This window comes from Oreochromis niloticus, linkage group LG14, assembly GCF_001858045.2.
Source record: "Oreochromis niloticus isolate F11D_XX linkage group LG14, O_niloticus_UMD_NMBU, whole genome shotgun sequence".
Lineage (NCBI taxonomy): Eukaryota > Metazoa > Chordata > Actinopteri > Cichliformes > Cichlidae > Oreochromis > Oreochromis niloticus.
The window spans coordinates 29742670-29747957 of record NC_031979.2 but is presented as its reverse complement, the minus strand read 5'-3'; the positions used below and the strand labels follow the sequence as shown (position 1 = coordinate 29747957).

The 5288-nt window shown below is 39.2% G+C and overlaps 1 long non-coding RNA gene across 1 annotated transcript; it reads left to right on the top strand.

The window, feature by feature from the left end:
- Positions 1–1506: 1506 nt before the first annotated feature.
- Positions 1507–4641, top strand: LOC109204910 (uncharacterized). Its single transcript, XR_002064415.2, has 5 exons — positions 1507–1741; positions 2464–2542; positions 3127–3284; positions 3650–3736; positions 4119–4641. It is a non-coding gene; the product is annotated as an uncharacterized LOC109204910 (long non-coding RNA).
- The last annotated feature ends 647 nt before the right edge of the window (positions 4642–5288 follow it).

Genomic DNA, 5288 nt, shown 5'->3' with positions numbered 1-5288 from the left:
GATTGTTGGGGTTTTCTCTGTATTTATTATTGTGCGATCTATTGTACAGTATAAAGCGCCTTGAGGCGACTTTTGTTGTGATTTGGCGCTATATAAATAAAATTGAATTGAATTGAATTGAATCTAAACAAATTTAACACATTACATTCTAATAATTATTTTCTTGTACTCACAAATCCCTCTTTTGATCTGCCCCATGGCAGATCAACAATATTCTAAATCTATTACTAAAAATGTGTTCATCTAAGCTCTCCCCATTTCCCAAAAGTGTCATCATGTCGTCTGCGTTTGATTTGCTCCACCGTGACCTGTGATGGAGCAATTTGATGTCGATCTTTCTATCTTCCGAGTCGGGTGATTATCTGCTTCTCTTCTTTCTTCGACTTCCGGGGTGGACTACCCTTCAGTCGTTGCATGGATCAGGGATTTATTCTGTCCCTGGGCTGGGATCCATGTAGGGGGTCTCAACAGAGTCCCCCTTTTTTGCCAAGAGCCTTTCCGACCTCCTAGGCTCTTCTGCCACCGCACACTGGTTCCCATGGTGCCAGGTCTCGCTGTTCCCTTTAGCTGGACTGGGTGTGAGATCCTCTCCACCACCTCGAATTCTTTGGTCCAGCTTGGGCCCGACCTCTTCCTCTTGAGCCCTTTCCAACAGACCCAATTCGCCTCTGGCACTGCATGCTCCTGGTGTCTGTACCGCTTACAGAACCATAACTCCCTCGCTCCACCTGTAACTGAAAAATGAATCTCCCCAGAAAACCCTCTTTTGACACATGGTCCTCGCCGTGCATCACCCCCACACAATTAGAGATGCACAAGAAAGTTGCACATGTTGCTCTCAAAAATTCCCAGGGCTTCTCCCTTGAACTAACCCTACTTACAGCCTGTAACCATTTCATAAGAAAGCATTAGCCAGTGGTTAAATGTTTAGCCTGTCTAACTCCCAGCTCCACCCGGAGCCTGTATCCTGGAAGACAAATCTGTTAAATCAAACTTCACATTTGCAACCAACTGTAGATCATAAGAGTAATAAAGTATTCAGCATAAAAGGCAAGTATCATGTGCAGGTTTTCTCAAATCATCAAATCACTATTATTGCCATAATTTGTCCCAAATCGTGAATCATCCCAATTTATTCCACAATTTAATCAGTGACTTTCCTTACGCAATGTCACTCCACTTACTATGAGCTCAGTAGTGGCCAGCTAATGAGCCCATATTCAACTATTCCATAAACACTGCATCTTGTTTTCTCATGTCACTTGTCTGCACTGTAAAAACGATAACTAGTAATTGTTGATTTGAGTAAAGTTTTCAAATTAAACTGACTTAGAAATAAAACTTTCCATTTACAACCTAAAATAGCTTGTCTGCCCAACAAATTTCTTCCATTGTTGTCCTAACTAAGATTTTCTAGCGAGCATAACAAAGATTATCAACTTTTGAGTAGATTTTTTGAGTCGAGTTGGGAACCGGTGGGAAACCCGTAGGTGACTGGCTCACGTCGTGGTCTGAATAAGTTTGAACTAGACCAAACGAGTCTGAGCAGACTGTGTGATAGTGGTTTGTCGATGTGTTCTGAACTGAAAACCTGCTAAGAAACTTTGAACAAACGGGGCCAAAGTTGGATGAAAATTACAATTTTTCGACCATTACAGATTTTACCTGGTCTGAAGTTGGAGTGTATTATTTGACCATTTTTTGGACAGGTGCGGGAGCTGCCGGCCATTTGCCCTAGCAGGTAAGCTAACGACATCTGTTATTAGGATTTTCTACAAGCGCTAGGCTGCATCCTCCTGAGGACCCAGGAGGGTGGAACGAGTAAAGCACTGAAAAAAAGCCAAACAATAACATATTTAAGTCATCTAAGGGACTTATATATCATGTTTAAGCTAGCGAAGGACCGCGCGGGGGGTTGAAAATGATATGCCAGGAGTTCGCTGTTCTCGCTGCTCTAGCGAGCCTTGAATCCCCAGCTAGCTATCGAAGCTGGTGGTAACAGACGTCTCCGAAAACGTAGAAGCATTTTTGCAAAAATGTGTTGTCTTAATAAACTGAGCAGATATTTGAAATTTACACAGCTACATTCTCGCCTGAAAATACCTTAAAAGTTTACTTTGTGACCCAGAAAGAGTAATAAGAGTAATATTAAAACTAAGTGGCTGCCGCCATTGTTTGAAACTAGAATCGGCTGGGCCGCGCTATGAATTCTGGCATAGGGTGGGCCACGAAGGATACACCTGACCCATCCTTCAAAGCTGTGGAAAGTATTGTATTGTTTTGAGAGCCTTTTTGTTGGTGGAGTATTGATTTTATGTACAATTCCACGGGTAGACGCGATCTGTACGGTCCGACTTTGCACATGCGCAGTAAGGATCGGGGAGTCCGATCCGTAACTTTTTTTTTTGTTTTTTTTTCTACATTATATTGAAATGTTTCATTATTGCAAACATTTTCTCTCAGGCGGAGAGAGGTCGTGGAGTGTCAGCCTATGGTATCTGAGGTCCAGGAGAGATGACCTGCGCTGTTTTCCTCTGAGGAGGTAAGACTGTCCTAATTTATTTATAATTTAATTATTATTCAAATTGGGCATGATTTATACTTATATTGAAGCAGTACGGTATTTGCTGGGGTAATGCATTGGCCAACTTTATTATCTTGTGCTACCACTCCAGTCAAGGCCCTTGCCAGTGTTATATTGAAATCCTTACCCTGAACATTTCTGCCAGTACAAGAGTCCCCATGCTAAATCGAAATTGTGAAACAGAAAGGCAATCTCATAATTTTGACTTAGCATGTATTTTTTTTCTTTTTGTGCTAGAAATAGGACTTCTATAGTCTGAGATTGTTAGGGAAAGAATACTAAGGCAGGTCACAGAATCTGATTGGTCACAGATTTTGGTGCAACTTAGAACATAATATGTATTTTCATATTGATACTGGGTTTTGTGGGGGGTGTTTCTATTCCTGTGCAAAAGACGTATTCATGAGAGATTTTTGAAGCAGGTAGGTTTTGCTGTTGATGACACAGTCAGGCATATAACATGGTGCAGACTGTCCAAGACAGCTACCCAGGAATTTTCTGTGCTGAATAAATGACACTATTTTGGTGAATGTATTGTTTAGATATCTGAAAATTTCATCGGATCACAAGCAAAGACCTCCTGGGGACCTTCAATGCATCCCTTGACAAAGTTGTGCCTGGCCTGCTGAAACTGTACTGGTCTAAGAAGGGAGCTCTTGGTGAGGAGATGGAAGACCTCCTGGATAAACTTGATGAACAGGTGAGTGAAGTGCTCCTTTATCTGACATTTTTAGAAGAGAGTATACTTTTCTCTTAACAGAAACTGAAAAAGATGTTGGCTTCAAACAAAACACATCAGTGGATATGTCAGTAAAAATGAATGTCATGAGTCATTGCTTTGTTCTTATTTGGCAGTATTTTATTTAATTTGTAAAACGAAAGTAAAATTGTTAACATGGTGTTGTTGTTGTTGTTTTTTTGGGGGGGGGTTGTACGTTTTGCGTGTTGCTGGGTCTGACCTGTGCTTTACTTTCATTACTATGAGAGTTCTGATTTTGCATTGTGTATAGTACACCATGTTACTTCACTAATTGAAATTCTTGTTTTCCACTGAATACTCTTTAGACATCCAACACTGTGTCCAACGGGCACTGAGAGGCCTGCCCATTTTCCTCAAGAGAAGATGCAACAGAGGTTTTCCTGAAGTGCTTAGTAAGTACAAAAAAGTAATGCAAGTAAAACTAATTGCTATGAGATGTTTTTAAAGGATGAGTTTATCCAAAATGGAAATGTACACTTTCTCAGTGCAGTCCAGATAATTTTATAGTGGGGATTGCAGTTGTCATAACTCTCACTCCTTTTTTTCTGCTGAGCAGCAGCTGGGCATTATTAGTGGTTGTTCCATAGCAGAAAATTATTTTTGTACAAAACTCACAAGGTGGCATTAATTAAAAGAAAATAAGCTTTTTCTTCTTAAAACCTCCATGGGTCAAACGACCAGCATGGTATAGAGGTTAAAGTTAAAATCTTTTGAAATTTGTTTTGTCTTTAGTTTTTCTTAGCTTTCAATAATTCATATTTTACTTTTCTTCAGGACACTGACATTTTGGAACCAGTGTTGAACGGTGCATCAGTTGCCATCCTCACCATCCTACAAGATGACGATGCTGATACATCTGTGCGAGAACATGCAGTTGTGTTGGAAGGGGACATCGTGCTACATAACATTCCAGATCTCTCTACTGCCCTGGCACACCTCTTTGGCCTTCTGTATGCCCTCAACATTGATTATCCAAAGCAGATGAGTTTTACCTTTGAAGCAATTCAGGCCATCTTATTTTGGCCTGGTCGGACAATATGAAGGTGAAGTGGATAAATCATTATTCGAAATGTAAATTTTAGTCAGATGAATCTGTATTGTTGAGAATATATGGTGAAAATTTGTCTTGTAGTATTTTAAAAGATTTGTTATAGTGTTAGTTTCCTCTTCATTGATGGTAACATTTCTAAGAACTTTTAACTTCCATAGTTCATCATAGTAAGCCTGTGTAAAATGTCAATGTCTGGGTGCATAGGCAATCGTTTGTAGCACTACCCTATTTAATGTGCAATAGTTATGTTCAGCTTTTACAAGACGGTCAGGGTGTGTGTGCATGAATTATTAAGTTGCTGGACACTTTTCTTTTTTGGTTCTGGACTCTAGAATTTTAACGTCTCTGCTGGGGTGCTCAAAGCACCCAAAAGAAACTGGCAACACGTTTTTGTTTGTTTATTTCTTTTCTTTCTTTCTTTTTGTTTTTTTTAACAGAAATTCACCCTACTACCCATGACATTCTGAAATGTACTGAAAAGACTGTTGAACAAAATAAATAAGCTTTTAGATAACATTGAATTGTGCTTTGTTTTATTCTATATCTATTTATTAAGTGTTTTTTCAAGTATAATAACAACATACATTTTCCTTTGTTTATATAGGTAAATTTTCAACTCACTGGAGTAAAAATTGTATGATTACTCAACAAGAATATCTGTGTTTGGTGAAGGCAGAAATACATGGCATTGAAACCAGAATTTCTTCGTTAGACTTCCAGGATTATCCTAATTAGGTGAACAAGGAGATCCAAGTTGGCAGAACTTGTAAATCTTAGTTGAGTCAACAACAGTTGGCAAAAGTTGAGAAAACTCAAAAATCTCTTGCATCATGTTCCCTTGAAATTTTACGTTTTCTCAACATTTTCTTTTTTACAGTGTGTTTTCTGCTGAA